Source organism: Manacus candei, unplaced genomic scaffold (genome assembly GCF_025592945.1).
Source record: "Manacus candei isolate 608988 ecotype Guabito, Panama unplaced genomic scaffold, ASM2559294v1 h1tg000014l, whole genome shotgun sequence".
Lineage (NCBI taxonomy): Eukaryota > Metazoa > Chordata > Aves > Passeriformes > Pipridae > Manacus > Manacus candei.
This window is the reverse complement of record NW_026138062.1, coordinates 78,572,035-78,591,316: the sequence shown is the minus strand read 5'-3', so window position 1 is coordinate 78,591,316 and position 19,282 is coordinate 78,572,035. Positions and strand designations below refer to the sequence as shown.

Genomic DNA, 19,282 nt, shown 5'->3' with positions numbered 1-19,282 from the left:
TTTTAGAACTTAATTGATGGTAATTTAAAGTCTTGAATTCTCTCCACTTCCTCCATCCTACTTCTAAGTGCCTCTGGTCACCCTGCCTTCATCTCTCTGCTCTCCCTTCTTTTCCTTCTCTGTTTAGTTTCTTCTCACCCTGTTGGTCTGTTATAACCCTCATTTGTATACAGGGTATTTTCCTCCCTTTTCCAGCAGTTTCTTCCCCTTGAGCACTCTCATTTCTCTCTCCGTTGCTCCCCCCACTTGCCTGAGATTTTCAATCATCACTTCATGGCAGTGTTCCCTGAACCTCCCCGTGCTCACACTGCTGTACCTGCCGCGGAAAGAAAAACACATTACTTGATTCATTTTAGAAACTGTTTTACAGTACGTCAAGATAAAAAGGCTTGGGGATTATAAACAAGCTCAGAAATGTTTTGAGATCAGGTAGATGTAATTAGAACACAGGCTGTTGATTAGATTACTTTATTTTGCAACAATGGGAGTTTAATCACGTTGGAAATTGGTTACAGGATTTCTTGTGGTGATTAGATATTTCTATCATATTTTAGTCATCTTTAATTACACAAATAAATACTAGTTGTTTACTTTTTTGGCTTACTTTTTTCCTGTCAGTGTGCAGACAGTGACTAGGCCTGCTGCTCAGCAGCCACGGTAAGTGCATCCAGCCTCCTCACGGCATCCACAGAGAGAGGAGGAGAGAGCTCAGTTCTCTTCCTTTGAGAGAGGATTGCTCATTACCTGTTTCACAATTCATCCCTCACGCTCATCAAAGCTCTGTTTGCTTCTGTTTTAAACCTCAGACAGCAAAGGAGAAGTTATTATGTCCAGTTCAGGCTGTACAGAAACATCCTTCTTGAGCAAACCCACAGAGACAGCACTGCCGTCCCCGAGCAGCTGAAGGGAAGCTTGGGGCTCAGTTGATGCACCAAGCAGGGTCAGAGCTGAACTTGGATGTCATAGTATATCCTTCCAGAGCTCTGTGGAGATGCTCCAGGTGCTGTATTCCCCCGGGGATGTGATGACAGTGCTGAGGAATACATTCAGTGCAGGTGGCTCAGGGGTGCATGTTGAGCTCTGGGTGGGAGCCCAAGACAAGAGGCTGTGAACTGCCAACCCTTTGCATGACAAAAGGCACAGGGACCACCTGTGGCACAACGAGGTGAGGGACACCCAGAGACAAGGGAAGAAGAGCGAGTCTGACATACTTGGACTAGGAGAGAAAAAAAGCCCAGGGATTCCTTTGTTCAGAGACCCTCCTCAGAGGCACCAGCTCGAGCTGTTTCTGTGTTACTGCACCATGAATAAATTGCTTTATGGAATGAGTCATCTGACACACTCATATGGGAAGCTCGTAGTCAAACTGATGAGGAACGGAGGAGGTCTGACTGTGTGAGTGGGGTGTGCAGGGAGTCAAGAGGGGACCTGTTGGGTCACTGGAGCCACTGCTGTGAAAGGGCCTCAGTGCCAGCAGTGAAAGTCTGTGGTGCTTGGAGTGTGACTGCCTGAGAGCCTCGTGGATGGTCACACTGGGAAGGTTCCTTAACAACAGGACTGGAGTTTAAATGGCTGTTCCTGAGCTATGCAGTGCTGTGGTGGCAGAGCTGGCCCAGCTCCTCTGCACTAGTCTGCTGTGCAGATGCACACACACAGATGCACCATGTCCCTTTACATATATATACACATATATATACATATATACACACATGTATATAGTGCTAGGCTGACAAAACTGCTACGGGAAACAGCACAAACTTGTCAGCTTTCTTCCCTTGGCCTATGGGGCTGCAGCCCCACTGGACTACAAATTGCCTACTCCCTGGGCAGTGCACATTAGCTCCCCGCTGGGTTCTGTGTCACCAGTTTGTTCCCAGGGGAGGGAGAGCAGAGCTGGCAGTCACCTGCCTTCGCTGCCCCAGGACAGGGCTCGTGGCAGTGGGGGATGGCCACGTTAGGCAGGTTCAGACTGCCATTCCCACAGGTCAGGTTTGATACTGTGGACGTATCAAGGTCAAATGAGGGGAGATATAAACACTCCTCTTTAGGCTTCTACGTGCAGTGTGAGAGCTTCTTGTCCTTCAGTATGACAGAGGGAGTTGATGGGATCCTAGGAGACTTAATGCACCAAGCTGGACCTGATAATCTTACAGGAAAACAAATTCTTTTTTTTTTCTCCCAAAAGCCTTCCACTTTTTTTGAGCCTCTTGGATTGGCTTCCCTCAGCTACCTGGTCAGATTATTCACACTGTGCCTGGACTGCCACCCTTTTACAGTTTATATGGCACCTAAACCCCCAGAAGGCTCAGCAGACAACAGTTCTATGGCTTTAATAATATATGATATAATATATCATAACTATCCTCCCATAATTATTTCCCAACTGCAAATAGGTATTTTTTCTTTTTCTTTTTTTTTTTCTCCTCCTCCTACAGCCACTCTGATGTGTTAAATATGTCTTTGGTGATGGAGGTCTGCAAGCAGTCTGCTTCAAAAGTTTAGGCTACACATTGTCTTTAGGTAAGTGGCAAAATTTTCAGCTTTAGTGTTCCTGTAACATTAAGAACTAGATAACTCATTGTGTGATCCAGTATTATTGAGGCTTAGGAAACAAACTGGATTTCTCTGCAAGACTAAATTCTATAAAGTAAACTTTAAAAGTTGCTGTTAACAGAACATTTGCCCTGTGACACGAGTCTGTTAGACTTTAGGCAATCTCTGTGTGTGTGTGTGTATATCCAGACAGCAATATTGTCACCTTGAGCTGTTGTTGCAGGGAAGGGAAAGTGTGACAGGTAGAGGTTTTGTGTCCCTTTACCCTGTAGGTTGATTTTTAAAACTTAATTCTAATGTGTATCCTGCTTGATTCAAACTCTGACCATATGAGAAACTATTCCTGAAAATAGGTCAATATGGTGAGGAATGAAAGGGAGAACACTGAGAAGGAAACAGAAAAATGAATTGTGTGATTCTAAGATAGTGTTCATGAGCAGACCACAGAAAGAGGTGGTACTAGAAAGATAATGATTGTATTTGCAAATGCAAATTTGAAACATATCAAAACCTATGGGAAAAAATAGAGGAGATTTGAGCAGTAAAATCAAAACTTTGATTAGTTCTTTCAAGACATGAATAGGGAATGGGATCCTCATAAGGACAGCTCTTACTTTTTCTATTAGAGTGAATTTTCAGTCCTGCTTCCCTGCTTTTTTTTTTCATTTAGTTGAAGTCTTTCTCTGGCAATATTGCAAACTTTTCAACCAACCCACTGTTGCCTTGGTCCTGTAGAGCTCCAGAAACATCATCAAAACTTTCTGTGGCCCATAAACCTGTCTCTTAATGGTAGAGTTCCCTCTCAGAAAGAGTGGTCTTATATTCCTGGAGTAAGTGCTCATACAGTCAAATGGGCTTTGGGAACCAAAGAAAATAACGTGAGGTTCACAACATCTCCAGCTTAATGTATTTCCCCCCTCCTCCTCGTTTACCCAGTTTTCCAAGAAATCAGTCAGGCAAAGCTGTTCAAATCTGATGCTGGTAAAATGTTTAACATAAAAAAAGGAGAAGCATTTCTATATGCCACAGTGAATACCAAAACATATTTGATGACACTGGCTTAAAGTAAGTGTGATACAGCACTTTTTAGCATAACATTCTATATTATCTCTTTGCATAATACCTAGCAGATCTTTGACAGTGTGATCCATTAAGGCAAAATAATACATAAAAGATGCAGTACAAAGAAAGATAAATTGAGGGCATAGATTTCCTTTTGAGCTCCAAGCTGTGCCATGTGGGGAAGCACTTTCAAATAACTTCTGTCCATCCACAAAAGCCTCATCCTTGCAGTTTTGAAACTAAATTCTTGTCACTCTAAGTGATGCTTTGGCTGGGCCACGATCAACAGAACACAGAATTTCAAGGTCTCTGGGATGAACAAGTTCTTATTAACCTATCCATTCTTGGGTTAGAGGCACTGAGAAGTGCCTGTGTTCTCTTGTAGGGAGGTGATAATGACTGACCATGTACCACCAACTCTTCAAGCTTCTCCTTCCAACAGTCTCTGCTCACAGTCCCAGTGTTTCCAGTGTTCAGTAAGTGATGGTGGGGGATGGTTTGTAGCACAAGAGCAGTTCCCACAGAAGTGTTACAAGAGGTTATTTCCATGGCCTATCTGGATGGAGCACAGTGCCTAGTGATTGTCCACCAGTCCTCTCTTCTGAGAGGTGGCTGCACTTTCTGAGCAGGACTTGGGAGTCTGAAGAAGCTCCCAAGTATTGTTCAACATTATTAAGCAGTAATAACAATGTTCTGCTGTTCCACATCATTTTCAGCCCAGCAGTGTCAAGATCCACGACATATCCCTGAGACAGAAAATCAGTGTCCTTATTTTAGTGATGCAGATGATGAAGCAGAACGTGGTAATGTGTCTGTCACAAGGACAAACGCAGTAGGACTGGGGTAATGGCAGAAACTTTAATGGGATTTTTCTGTGGTAATCAAAAGATGGCATTTCCAGCAGACCAAGGACTACACTCTAGGCTGAGAGTGGATCTGGGAGGAATGATGTACAATGATTGTACTGATTCCTCCTCCCCTGCCACAGGCTTAATGTTATTTAATGATTGTTATACAGCAGTGCCTCAGGGCTCTGTTCTGCTAGGCTCCTTGCACACAATTAAAAAAAGATATAATCCTTAACCAAAACCTAAGGTTATAGACTGCATTTCATCTGTTATAACTTTAAAATAACAAGGATTTCCATGGGGAAAAAAATAAAAAAAAAATAACTAAACTGTTAGGTGTATTTCAGCCAGGACACTGCATTTGGGGAGTTTTTCCAATGCTCTCACACAAAAAGGAGATAATTTACTAATAAGTTACATAACAAATTACAGGAACTTATACTAATGATTTTGCCATTATTGTCATCAGTCCATTCAAATCTTCTCTGCGAGGCAAACTGTAAATGAAAGAGAAGGTGAGATTGATGTGGGATTTTTGAATTTTACTTTTTTAAACTTTTTTCTATTTCACATCTGAGGTAAATGTGCTAAACAGTAAATCCCAACCTGACAGATTTAGACAGGTCTCTGTATAACAAGCACTCTTTTTCAATCTTTAAATGTCATCACTGCATAAACCTTTTCTATGTTCCCTCCCGTTCTCTAAACCTTTTATAAACCCATTATAATTTTAAAAATATTTTATTCCTCACAGCTACTGCATAGTGGAGGTAAAATCAAATTTTTCTTTTCCAGGGTGCTGTAACTTGAGGTAATATCCAGAGTGCTTGAATTGAAACTTCTATGAAGAATACACACTCATTTGTCCCCGAACAAGAAAAAATGTGAACATAAACGTTGTGTAAGTTGCTAGAGATAAAAAAATGCCCATAAATATGGTTGTGTCACTTTAAATATTCGAAGTATACTAAAGAAAGTAAATAACACTACAATTTTCACTGCAGCAGCCGACAGCTGGCTGGCTTTAAATCTTAGTGGAAACAACATTTCTGGATGCTCAGAGCCTCCACTGTTCCATTTCAGCTAAAGGCAGGATTACTTGAGCTGTATTATATCCTCCATCTCATTTTCAGCTCTATTGCACCAATTATACAGCCTGAAGGCTTATAGAGGCTTATATTGAGTTTCAGATAGATATAAGAAAGTCGTCTATATTCTCTGTGATAAAAATAGTCATTAATTACTGAGATTTGTAAACCGCTTAGCATCCTTCTTAATGTGGTACATCAGGCATTTTACTCCTTTCTATTGCTAATCACCAAAAAATGTGTGGAGAAAAATACTTCAGGAAGAATGTGATCTTTCTTAGCTAGAATTGAATGCTGGAGTTAGAGGGATGTACAGAAAAGGCTTAGCCACTTCAAGTATGAATTTGGTTTTCAAGGGCTTCATTGTTTGTGTCTATAAAATCGATTAAACGCTGATATTGAAGGCAGCCCCTTGTGCAGGGTTCACCAATATAATCAAATGTCTCCCTTAATCTGCACACTGGTGTGATGGCATATTAAAAAAAAAAAAAAAAAGAAACCTTATCTAAATGGAAAAGATGTTTTCAAGTGAAGGAGGGTACCAGGGCGAAGTAACAAAAACCCCTTTAGACTTCTTTAAAAGGGCAAGAACAACAACAACAAACAACTGTTAAATTTTCTATACATGTGAATTACGTACCAACAGCTCTAAATAGGAAATGGCTACTTGTCATTCATCTGTTGGTGGGCTTTCATAAGATAGAAGAAAACTGATCAGTAATAATTTAAAAAACCCATTCGAATCTGTTTTTAGATCCCCAAACTTCATATTCTAAGTCAGACAGAATAGACCAAGTGAGTACTTAGTGAATAACTTCAGCTTTCATGGGTTATTGTGGTGGTTGTTTCTTTTTGGTTTGGGTGTTTTTATAACAACAAGATATTCAGTCTATTAGAGGAAAACCCATTTAACCTGTGTGGTTTTTAAACATTTATTTCCCACATATTTTTTCTTAATTTGAAAAGTCTCCATTTGCAGGTTTTTTTTCTTGGTTGTCCTGAGATGGATGATTTAATTACAGAAGCAAATGGTTTTAGGTCTTTTAATGGCTCCCATTACCATAGTAGAGAAATGCCTCTCCGTGCATAACTTATCCACATAAACTTGCCTGTAGAGTTGGGAAACAACAACATGGCATCAAGAGGTCCTGTGCCTCCTGTTATGTGCCTCAACCACAGTAGTCTGTGACAGCTCAACATCCAGCCAAGAAAAAAAAAAAAAAAAGTGTAATTTACTCAAGAGTCCTCTGACTTTACACCAAGGAGAAACACAAAGTTGATAATGCCAGTTTCACACCAGCTTCTCTGTGGATAAATGGTGCTGGTGGAAATAATGGTGTGTAGATTGCTTGATTGGACCAAAGAGAGATAATATTAATCCTGAAAAATTCATCTGTCTTGCGTCCTTTAATCACTGCAGCTGCAAAAGCACCATCAGGAGGTTAGTTTTTACAATAGAATTAGTTAATGTGTGTTCACTGGAAGTCCACTGGACTGACTAGAAGTACACCCAGAGTCCAAAACAAGGCAACAGTGAAGACTAATATGTTTAGAGGCGTTAACTGAATCATCTATTGCAGAGCTGCACCAGGCTGCAGCCGTGGAGGATCCTTAGGAGATCAGCATTCATTGCTCACTGCAAAGTCCTTCAGGACCAAAATGAAAACAAATTCCAAAACTTTTCTGAGATAGAAACGTCGGACAACTGAATCTAGGGATCATTCCTTGGGAATACATGTTTTGGAATATTTATATATTCCAGCACCCCCTAAGAGCTCAGTTGTGAAGCAGACATGCACACCTCACAGCTTCCGAAATAATATTCCATTGCTGACAAAAGGCAGCCTATTTATTTTTTCACAATTGACGAATTTCAGGAAAAGTTTCAAATTATGTAATCTCAGCCTGATTTTTCTAATATTTTCTTCTTACTTTTCTTCTGTCAATAATAATGACAAGACCAGATAGGGTATTACCTCATTTATTTCTGTTTGTCCATGGCCCTTTTAGGTCTGTACCTCTGATGTGACATGGGAATCTTGGTGATGGAGTATCCAAGTACTGCATGTGGTTCTTGAACTCCTGTGAGCAAACAGAGGTGGATAATTCATCCTGGCAGTTTTGAAGTGCAATAAACACCAGGAACCTGAAAAGAGATAAAGTTTTTCAAATTGTTTACCGTTAATTATTTTTTAGTGAAGAATACACTTAGCATTTTAAAGATGCAATGAAAATCTTATGCTGACTGAGAAAAGCATCTGCATGAAAAACAATGTCTTGTTTTCTCCCACGATGTATTCTTATCTTTTAAACTTTACCTGGTGTTGTTCCTGACCTTCATATTTTTGCAAGCCAACAATTACTACTCATGGCATTTTCCATCAGATTTGTTCACTGTTATGTATTGCTTCTAAAATTACAGGTCTCATCCAGTTTTAATTTTTTTTTCATTGTCACCAATAGTATTAAAGATTGTGTCATGACTGGGCACCAAAAGTATTTGCAATGCTGTGCAAAGGAGAAATAAGCTTGTTAAAAAAAAAAAATCACATCCTGATTTAATGCTTTCATAATATTCCTCTGTTTATTTTTAATAAGAAGTGGGACAACCCGCAATACAGATTTCATAGCTTTTAAACACTAATTTACTCTTGATACTTTTTCCCCCCAATTTGCAGCAACAAGATAATTGTACTGACTGTGCAACAGTGAGTGAGAAAAGATTACAATGTGTAGCATCCCAGTGTTTTTGACAGCCTGATGTATTGCAGCTTGAAACATGTGAGTCCTTTCAGTGTTATTCTCTCATGCTCATTAAAACTGAGAACAGGGTTTTGGAGTCTGACACTGCTTTTCCTGCCTGTTTCCAAGGAAGAGCAGGAATAAGCCATTTGCAGTGGTGACACAGGTCCCATTCACATGTTCATACTTGTGACCAAAGGGCTAATTTCCTGTTTCAGTTTCATTCTCATTTTCAACCTGAGGCTGAAGGGAAATGATGAAGGAGATGGCTAAGTGGCACCTCAAGCATATCTGTGAAATCACACGACAGCATTCTGTGCTGACTACAAGTAAGGGCAATACCTGGTTCTGCAACCATTAGTTCTGTGAGATGCTAGCCAAGGAGAAGGAATCACGTGTGTTCAGTGGAGAGAAGAAGATCAAGGCCAGTAATTTTTGTTTAATATGAGCTTTGAACACACTCCCCGGTGCAACCTGAGCTTTCTGTCACCAGCTCAGCTGTTACGTGGCTCTTGTCCCGTTTGCAAGTTGTCAGGTAGAAACACAAGGAGTAGGGAGAGAAAGCATTTGGCTTCTTTCCTCAGAAGAGAGTTAGGATGTTCTGGAGTCCAGCTTCTTATTTGGGGCAAACAAAGCCCCTTTAGACTTAGTCATCAGAATGCAGAGAAACAGCATTATTGGTGGGGTTTCTGCTAAGAGACTGAGCCCTGAGCAGTTGCTCAGAAACCGGTAACTTGTTTCATGACAACTCATTTCCTCTCTTTATGGAAGTATATCTTGAGTTTTGGTAGAATTCAGACCATGTCCTGCCTTCTTCCCCATGAATCACCATGGATAACAGAGCAGGAAGCTTCATATAAGAGAGAGGAACGGGTCACGCAGCAAAAATATCAGTCCTGGAAAGAAAAGGATATTCCTGTCAAGTGTTTAAACAATATATGCCCCTTTTTTTCTTAAAAGGGGAAAAATAGGTGTTAATAATTCTGTCATGTGCCTTAGGATCTCTGGGTTGACACTTGACATTTGCCTTGTGTTGCTCACATACCTGTATGTGTATAAAGGTTTGATTAGGACTGTGGTAGTTTAGCAGAACATGGTGAAAGGTGGATTATCATTCCAGCAGAGAAATGCCTCAGCAAGTCAATCTGACTTTTGTTCTTTGACTTTACTATCTATTGTATACTAGCCAAACCAACTTTTTAGATTTAATAGGACAGTCTCTTCACTTTGTGAAAGTTGCAGTTCACTGGGTATTTTTCCAAAAAGCATCCATTTCCAGCACTTTCAGGGTCAAACCATTCTTTGCATCTCTGGTTTACACTAACATTGCACTGTAGACATTATCCTTTGAAAACTAAAGACAAAGTAGAAGTGGCTTTTCCCTCTCATTTAATCACCACCATTAAGAGTTACAGTGGTAAGGGCAGTGCCCAGTGGCAAATTTCCACATTATGAAATACTGTGAGGACTGCCAAAGCCTGACATAGGACATTTTAAATACTGTCCCATGAAAAATACAAAAAGCCAAAGTTTTCTATCTGCTCGGCCAGCTGAATATTTAGAAGAAAAATTAAAGTGACTTTTAAAAGGTTATGTGTTTTAGTGAAGGTGCAGTGTTTAGAGTAGAGTAAGGATTTAAAGCTCAACAAACTAAATGGTATAATTTCTATTTTTTTTTTCCAAGTAGACAGAGCACTGCTGTAGCCTACCTGAAGAGAACTCTTGGGTTTTCCCCTAAAGGCTGTGAATAGTTAGGCTTTAGGTTCAGCTTAAAACTGGGCAAATAATAGGAAAAAATAAATCAAAAATATTTGGAGTTGTGTTGAAAGGGAAACACCTGGCCATGTCCTATTGATTTTTATGTTCATCTCTTCAGAATTATTTGTATTCATGTGAGTGAAATTTTATTTGTACGAAAGTTTGAGAAATAGACTTTTAGGTTGTAGGCTGAAATCAGTTTGGTAGTATACCAAATCCATTTCAGGTCAAAGTGAAAGTAATAGATTTCTGGTTTTAAATTTGTCAGAAGGCTCTTTTTTCCTCTCTTCCCTTTTCCCCTCTCTCTTCCCTAGGAAGCACTCAGAGTAGGAATGGCTCATGATATCAGAAAACATGCCTTCACCGAAAGGGTGGTCAGGAAAGTGATGGAATCACCATCCCTGGAGGTATTTAAAAGATGTATAGGCATGACACTTAGTTTAGTATCATGATTTAGAGGTGAACTTTGTAGTGATGGGTTAATGGTTTGACTCAATGGTCTTAGAGGTCTTTTTCAACCTAAATGATTCTATGACTCTAAATGACCCAGTTCCTTGCTGTCCCAGGTGCTGCTGTTATCTAGCTTCAAATACAAATTCAACACTCAATAGAACAATTCAGTACCTTCAATAATGAAACTGTCATATTTTGCTTTTTAGAATCACGATAGAATAATAACAGCCACATTGTAAACATTCTTTATACCTCACCCTGGGGTGATTGTTGATTTATCTGAATTGGTTTTTTCTCTCTCTTTCTGTCTGTCCACTACAAACTTCTTCCCAATCAGTTATACACTTCTTCCTAATTAGAGCCACCCTGAGAAGGACATGCTTTTGAAAACAATTTGAATCTTGTCCTTGAAGTTCTAAACAAGACCTAGGGAAACCTGTTCAAAGAAATTTCCTCCTTCTTCCTGCACATCCTGCTGCCCTTGCAGTTGTCTCACTTCTGTGCAGCTGATATCTGCCAATGAATTAGGAAGATGTACTGAGACTTCTTTGAAACAAGCAAATCTTTGCTGAAACACACTCTTCCAAAGGTTCAGCAAGAAGATATTATTCTTGTAGTGCCAACAGTAGGATTATGAAGACCAAAATATTCATGCATGCTCTTCACAAGCAAGCAAAGAACTATGCTGACAGAGGGGTCTGCAAGGAGGGCAGCTGAACCAGAAACCTTTGAGGCAGGCTGGATTCCATGGCACACAGCCATACATCCTTGCCATGAGGGAAAGTCTGGCCATTAGGTTTTGTAGCTAACTTTCTTAAAATGATCCAAAATATCTGTCCAGAGATATTTAGAGGTGCTCAGAAACACACAAGTTTTGCAATATGCTAAAAAGAAAACTCCCAAACACTCAAACTTTTTAATCTGTTAACCTGTCTTCCCATAACTGCCTTTGCTTCAGTCTGTCTCCTCCATGAATGTGTTTAAATATAATGAAGTGTACCATCAAGAAAAGGGAAGAGCAGAAACATATCCCAAGGTTACCTACTACAAACAGCAATATTAATTCCCTAAATGGAATTTTCAAGATTGTCATTGGGCAAATGTTGCTGACATGAGATCTCCAAATAATTACAGACTGCAGCAGCATTCAGAAAAGTGAAAGTATCTTTGTGAACAATAAATTTATTTATTTGTTCTACATAGATTATATATAGGACAAATGGCAGAGCCAGATGTATAGTTCATGTGTTACTTAATAGGCAATGGTTTCCTTCAGTAGTAATGACAGTACCTTGACTGATGGTGCACAAGAGAAGAGAGTGTGGTCAAATTAGCAGAGAAAATGGGTTTCATAAATGTAGTAATATTGAACACATTACAACATTGGTATCTGGTCAAATTCTTTCCTTGGCTAGCAAACAGATAGGTAATTCTAAGAGCAATCAGACAACTCCAGAATCCTCTAGAATTTTTAGGTGGATGTGGTTTCTTCATTAATTTCATCTGACCACTGAGCAATCGTCACATTCTCAGGAAGGGAAGCAACATGGTACGTCAAGGTATGGCAGTTGTTGGTATACATAAAGCCCTTTAACTTATCCTTTGTTGTTTTTCTTTTTTAATAATTAAATATTTGTGTGATTCTTGACTACTTATGTTTTATTCAGACTAAATATTACTGTTTGAAATTAATAATCAATAAGCACGTATGAAAACAACACAGGGGCTAGTAAAATTTATTACAAATCTGATATTGCTGTAGCCACCACTGCCTCATGCTAAAAAGCATTTATCATACTAAAATCAGTCAGCTCTTCTCCTTCACAAAGGGACTCTAGCTCTGCATTATAAAACAGGTCAATGTATTTTCAAATGCTTTGCAAAAAGATCACTAGTTTTGTATTTAAAAAGCAAGGGAATAATCATATTAATTTTTCAGCTAAAAGCTTCCTAGGAGATTTTTGGGAAGTTCTTTGAATGAGGACCCTTCCCCATCTTGATTCTACAATGCCCCTGACCATTGGGTTCAGTGGCACTTGGGCTCCCATACACCTCTGTGTTTCTGCACAGACCCTCAGAAAGCTTTTCCTTGTGCTGGTTTCTGAAGTCTGTAATTGGCCTCGTTGCCTGTGGCTGGCACACAGCACGGAAGGAGCTTCCACTCCTTATTTTGTATGTGGCTTTTCACCTCCGTGGTGTTGCTCCCTGCAGCAGAGCACACTGGGGGACAGTGAGTGCTGAGAGGAGTCAAGTGTCTTAGAGGTTAAGATGCAAACTCTTCACCCAGATAGTGAAAATTACTCTGTTGACAGGGATTACACCTTCAAGCACTGACCTTATGTCTTTCAACTCAGTACAAGATGCAGTTGTATAAAAGTGCTTTATACATAACTCCATATTACCTGTGGAGAGGTTTTTGGTTGTTAAACAACGAGGAGGAGGAGAAGCTGCATGAAAGAATTGTGTGTTGCCAATATTTTTATGCATAATAAGTGCTAGCTGAGCTTGTGGGTTGTTTCATTTTCTGTTCTTTACTGAGGCAGCTTCTCAGCTTGCTGGAAAGCTGTTTGTTGTCTTGAACAGGAAATGTTTCAGATTACACCCTTCCCAGGACTAATGGTGGTGTGGGTAAAATGGGCTGTGTAAAATATAGATGTGGGGGGGGAAAATATTGTGGGTTTTCCTAGCAATCAACAAGAGACTAAACTAAAATATTTGCTCAGCAACACGACTGGCCTGGTTTTTTTTTTTCTCCTTGTAGCCCTGTGGGTTAATTATGTGGCTCCAAATGAAAGTCTTTTGGGTTTACACACTCTTAAGTGTTAGCCTTCATTGTATCCCTCGGAATGAGAAAGTGGATGTGTGCAGCAGATGTTCCCAGCCTGCTTTGCCTCATTGTAATTCCTACAATACTTGGTTCCTTATCTTTAACCCATTTCTGAAATCGATGGTGTCAAGCCTCTCTGGCTTCACATAATCTAATATGTTTTAAAAAATGATTTTTCTTGCCATCTTATTCTTTCTGCCTTGCTTCTGCATCTTCCATCGACTTTAATTAAGCTTTCCTTGGGCCTGTGACCTTGGTGAGCTTTCAAAAATAAAGTGAACTGACTTGCAAAGTGATTTTTCCCAGTCTTTTTACAGCCCTGCTGGAAATTCACTTTGTGTGGCTTTTGAAAATATAGCCTGATCATTTGGGATGACCAAATGTGTGCAGAGCAGCGAGAAGGAGAAACCTCAGCCTTCTAATTGCTACATTGTAGTAAATACTTCATTTCCCTATAATTTCTGGTTTGACTTTTCTAACCCTTTGAGAACTAACTATACACTGTTGTTTTTAAAAAGAAAGATAGAAAAAAATTTGTTCTTTCAGATAGGTAGTATTGAAAGAAAAGCTTTTAAAAAAATCAAGTACAGAGTAGAAGATGTGTAGAAATACCTAACACAGATTCTCAGCATGCTTGTTATATTCTGGACCATTTTTTCCACCAAAAAACTCCTAGAATAGATGGGTAGAAGTAGATGCCTCTTCTTAATTCCATTTATAATTACATTTGGCTGGCTTCCACACAAGGTCTGAATAGTCGTTCTTGTCCTGATTTTCACTCCTATAGATCTGCATGTAAATCCCTGCACACTGAAAGGCTGAATATGAAATACCCCTGAATCTGACATTATAGGTACTGATTCTACTGTGATTCTTACATGCAGAATGACTAAAGGGGGATAAAACTCCATGGGATTTTTTGTTTCTCAGCTGGGTCTACTCTTTCTCACTTATAATCATTCTTTTTGTTAGCTTCTGTTCCTTTTGTGGATGGTAAGGAGTGTAGGACTCCACACAGAGCTTTATGTAGCTTTACAATTGCCTGCCTTTGCAGAGACTTCTCTTCCTGTGGCCATGGGAGAGCTGGAGGAATTTACAGAGTGTGTGTGACCTGCCCCATCGTGGCCCTGTAGTAAAAATCACATCTCTCTGGTGCACACATAGGGGTCAAGTAATGGAGGCAGTGTTAGATGTGACTACACACACACAGCAAACTCCCGGCAGGAAAGGGAAAGAAAGCTTTTATGGACATTACATAATGCAGTAAATAACACAATACAAATGTTAGTGAAGGCTGGCATTTGAGCATTAGGTCCAGGTAAACACTGGAGTGAAGACTACAATGTTGTTTGATCTAATGACCTATAGTAGTACAAATCCTCATTTGTTTTTTCTGAAATATGTTTTGTTTTAGCCATTACTTGTTACATGTAAGCTCCTTTTTTTTGGAAAAAAAACCCAACAAAACAAAACCCAAAACCAAACAAACAAAAAAACCCCCCACCCAAAACCAATCTCTTCAAAGAGATTATGCTGTGTTAGCAAAAACTAAACCTTGAATTAACCATGACTATCTGACATACTGCTAAATTTAGCAATCCCTCTTGATATGATGCATTTAATACTGTCCTAATTCCTAGCATTCCTCAAGCCATATTCTAGTATGTTATATTTTCCCACTGCAACAAGACATTTACATGAGGTTTGTTGTTTTTTTTTATTTAGGTATTTTAGTGTCCAGCCCAGAAAATCACATCAGATCCCTGCAGAGGTGTTCAGTGCTCTGGTTTTAAACCTGGAAACTGTATATGAGATCAGCAAAGTGTGATACTTTCCTAACACAGAAGCCAAGATTCTGCAATCCAGGAGCTCTGCAGAGGTGTGTGCTGCTCTTGGAATGAACTTGGATGTCTCTGATGTACTGCTGCCCTGCTCCTGGTGGACAAAGCCTCAGTGAGTAAGAGGGGATGACTCACTGCCATGAAATTAGGCATGTGCCCTCAAGTGGTATTAGATCAAGTCATAACCCTGGTTCTAAAAAGCATTGATTTAGTCATTTATGTCAAATTTAATGGAAGGTATTAATGATGTCATAAAATTATTAACATCAACTCCTTGCCATCTATGAAAAGCGGGTGCCTCAATCAACTATGACATTCAAGTCACAGCAGATTTCTTTTTTTTTCTCTTTTTAGTTCTTTGGAGTCAGTCTATTGTTGCTATGAGATTTAAGAGAAAAGTTACAAGAGGAATGCTAAGAGTAGACAGGTTGAAAACAATTTTTCACACGCATTTTTCTTCTTGAAGCATTTCCTGGTATTTTCAAAAGTATTTGAATGGTTTTCTGCTCCGCTTTGGAAAATAGTCAATTAGCCTCCACTAGGACTGCAAGCCTTGAGGCTTTTAAATATACTTGTATTGAAAGATATGAGTTGATGAAGAAATAAGAGAGCTGCTCCTCAGAAGAGGCTACACAATATGGGTACTGCCTTTCGAACTGAAGGGACACTGAGGTGGGATGAAGTGCATCCTTTTGCCTGACATTTTAGCTAAACAGAAACTATTGATGTCACAGAGTCTGTTGCATTCTGTACAGACATTCTGCTCTTAAAAAAAACCAAATGCCTTTTTTCCACATGCCTTGAATTAATTCACAGACACATTTTGCAAGTGGGGTGGCGGTTTGGGGGGGACGATGGAATTCTTTGCCTGTGCTAGAGGGACACAAGGATGCAAATGTTTTCCTAGACTTACTGAAGAGGAAGGCAAGCTGTCAAATTTCTGAGTGTAGATCGATGTTCAATTTGATAAATGTGGTAGATAAGGGTGAGGCTTTTTTTGTCATAATCTGGAATATGTACAGCATCAGCAAGAAAACTTTCAGGCAATTTTATTTTGGTATCTGAAACTCAGCATCTCTTAAGCCACTTCAAGTTAAATTACCACTTTTTACAGTCCCTTTTGGAGTCCATATTTAGTCAATGACACTTAGGATTTAGGTTGAAATAATTCATTGCTCCCTGTTCTGGTGGTACGAGCCACTATTCTTGTAGGACAGATTTATAAGTTTGATTTCCAAGCTGTATTTTCAGGGATGTTTTGGAAATTTCCTTTTCTCATACAGGTAGATCCACACCAATTAATAAGATCTATGATTCTGGTGCCTTAAATTCATTCTCCATTACAGTGAGTGGCTGCTCAGGGTATACTCTAGTAGGTCAGATCCGTTCTAAGCTTCTCTAATAAGTTTTAAAATAGATAGTTTCAGGTTTAAAATGTAGGCTATTTGTATTGATAAATAGACCCTGGGTTAGAAGTAGATTCCCTGAGTGCTTTATTGGCCAGAATCTGAATGTGCCCAAACTGGCAGGTTGGTGTTCTGCTCCCTCTGACTACAGAACAGGGCAGCAGAGAAAAGGGCCAGTGGTGTCATCTGTGGTCTTTAACCTGCAAGAGGTATCTTGGATCTAGTTTGATTGTTTTGACACTTGTATGCTAGCCCTCTAGATTTTCACAGGCTAAAATACATAGTAAACCAGATTTTTGGAATTTTAGCTGTTTGAGGTTGATGTAAAGTAGAAGTTCATTATGAAATTTCTAAGCAAAATTGCATAAATTGGGATGGGGATGTTGGGTGATATTGCTCTCAAATTTTTAGACTCCTAAAGTGAAAATTATTTGTATTTCCAGATATAAAGAATCATAATGGCACACTTAAGTCAGGATGATACTTGAATCATTTTGCCTTTATCATCTTATGGTAAAATAACTTGACTTTTCAATTGATATAAATTTTCGGGTTAATATTTGATGAAATTCCTTCTGTTCTGAGATATGAACTGAGACATTTTTGCTTGTCATACTGCTTATTCCTTTAAATCAAAAATTTATCTTGCTTTCACTTTTATTTCAAATGTGCTCTTAAACATGTCTGAAACTTGATTATGATTCAGTGCATACACAGTGCATTTGAAATAGTCCCAGCAGAACCTGATGACAGAGCATCCCATCTGGAGTACAGTTGCTCATAAGACATAGATGGGAATTAAACTTACAAGTTGCTGACAACTCACATTTTCCAGGTCAACCCCAACTTCATATTTCATTTGAGAAATCCATCAGTGGTGCTCTGGATTTATCATCTTTCCTGACATAAAATTTGATGAATAGAATGTGCTTCATAGTTAGTTCTTATCCTGGCTATGCTGACCATATACAGTCCTGTGGTTCTGAAGCAACTCATGGCAGAGAATGCATTTAAAATGACACATGCATACGAAGAATATCTGAAAGTTTGCTTTTATAGTCTGTCTGATCAATATCAGTAACTGAGGAAAAAGAGATTCTCTATCTAGGCACACAAAGATGGGTATTTGTTGTGCTACAATAATTTTTAAGGCAAGGTGCATCTTGAGAGATGGTAAGTCATTGTTTAGAGCTTCCTGATTCCCTCTCTGACTCCTGAGTTGTCATGATCAACTTGGCCCAGTTCTGTGCCTTTGTAGAAAGTTACCTCTTGTGACAGAGGAACATGTGTGTTGCATGAGTATGTATACATGTCTTAAATCATTATTGTATAGCACTTCCTCAGGCACTACTGCTTCTATTTGCAGAATATCTGGGCTTTTTTTTGAATTTTGATAAGTCATCTCTGACCAAAATACCTGAGAAGCCCTCGACTGCTGGAACATCCTCTGATACGTGCTCCTAAACCTCTCCTGGGTAAAAGATCAAATGGGTTGAGAACACCCAACTAAGAAGACCAAGAAGAGATGCAAAGGAAAGAGAGGTGGTCTCAAGGAGGAGAAGACTGAACAGTTACAGTGTGGAGAGCTGAAGTGCTGCTAAACAAGGGAGGCCAGAATTTCTCCAGCTGTGGCAACTGAGCCCCACGACTGGAGCTTGTTCTGCCAGCTGTTGGTATTTTATTTGTGTTCAGATGGTGACAGAAGGCCTCAACAATGACGAGTTCAGTACCAGGAGGTGTTGGGCAGCACCTGAAGATTGAGGCTGTTCCTGAACAACCTTCGAGCTAAACAAACCAGTTGAGTTATCCCACTTTGTGATAACCATTAGGAAGTAAGTGCCCAAACAAGATTTATGGATCTGTGTCAGCATGCCCCAGAAGGTCAGATGGGTGTGTAGGGACCATGAAGAACCGAGCCCTGTGGCCTCAATGTGTTGGCTGGAGTGCAGACCTCGCTTCAACCGGTCTCATTCCTAGAAGACTGTGAAAAGGGAGTGGAGAATTTAATTTCACACTTCCTAACATTTTTAACAGCGCAGGAATATTTTTGGTACACGAGGCAGTAGAGTAAAAGAATCACTTCAGCACTGCTTACTAATGGGGGATGCCAAGCAGGTAACTTTCTGCCCAGTAATGTCTCATGTTTTGAGCACACTATAGAAATATATATCACTTTCACTGCAGCTGGTGCTGCAGTCACACACTTTGGGTAGCATTTTTACTTGTCATTTGTTGATGAACTCTCTGCTAAGACTATTGTTTATTACAGTAATTTGATATATTAAAAAGATACAAGGGGAATAAAAGCGGTTCAGTGTGCCAAAATAGAACAGCGTGAGAAAAATTCAAGTCACAGGAATTGAATTGTAATGATGTTCCAATCAGCCTTGCTAATGGGGCAGAGGAATCCAGGAGGAATAGGAATACAGGGAATCAGATTTGTCTCACAGTATTGAAATATTACCGATGAGAAAAATTTAAAAGTCTAAAAAATTATTTGCACCTTCTTGGATTTCTCCCTGGCTGTGACTATCTCACATGGAAAACCTGTTCATATGAAAAAATTAATATGATTAATCTAAAAATGGAGAACAGAAACAGGAGAGTTTGGAGTGATTAATTGGAAATGTTCATGGTTTGTTCGTTTAAATTTTGTTTGCTTTCCAGCCTTGTTGATGACAAAAGTTTCTCTCTTCCTTATGTT

General features: G+C 39.4%; 1 long non-coding RNA gene across 1 annotated transcript; it reads left to right on the top strand.

Moving 5' to 3' along the window:
- Nucleotides 1-2,037: 2,037 nt before the first annotated feature.
- LOC127467781 (uncharacterized) lies at nt 2,038-18,688 on the top strand. The gene is made up of 5 exons (XR_007903294.1): nt 2,038-2,520; nt 4,001-4,091; nt 5,259-5,364; nt 15,057-15,284; nt 17,945-18,688. It is a non-coding gene; the product is annotated as an uncharacterized LOC127467781 (long non-coding RNA).
- Nucleotides 18,689-19,282: the final 594 nt, after the last annotated feature.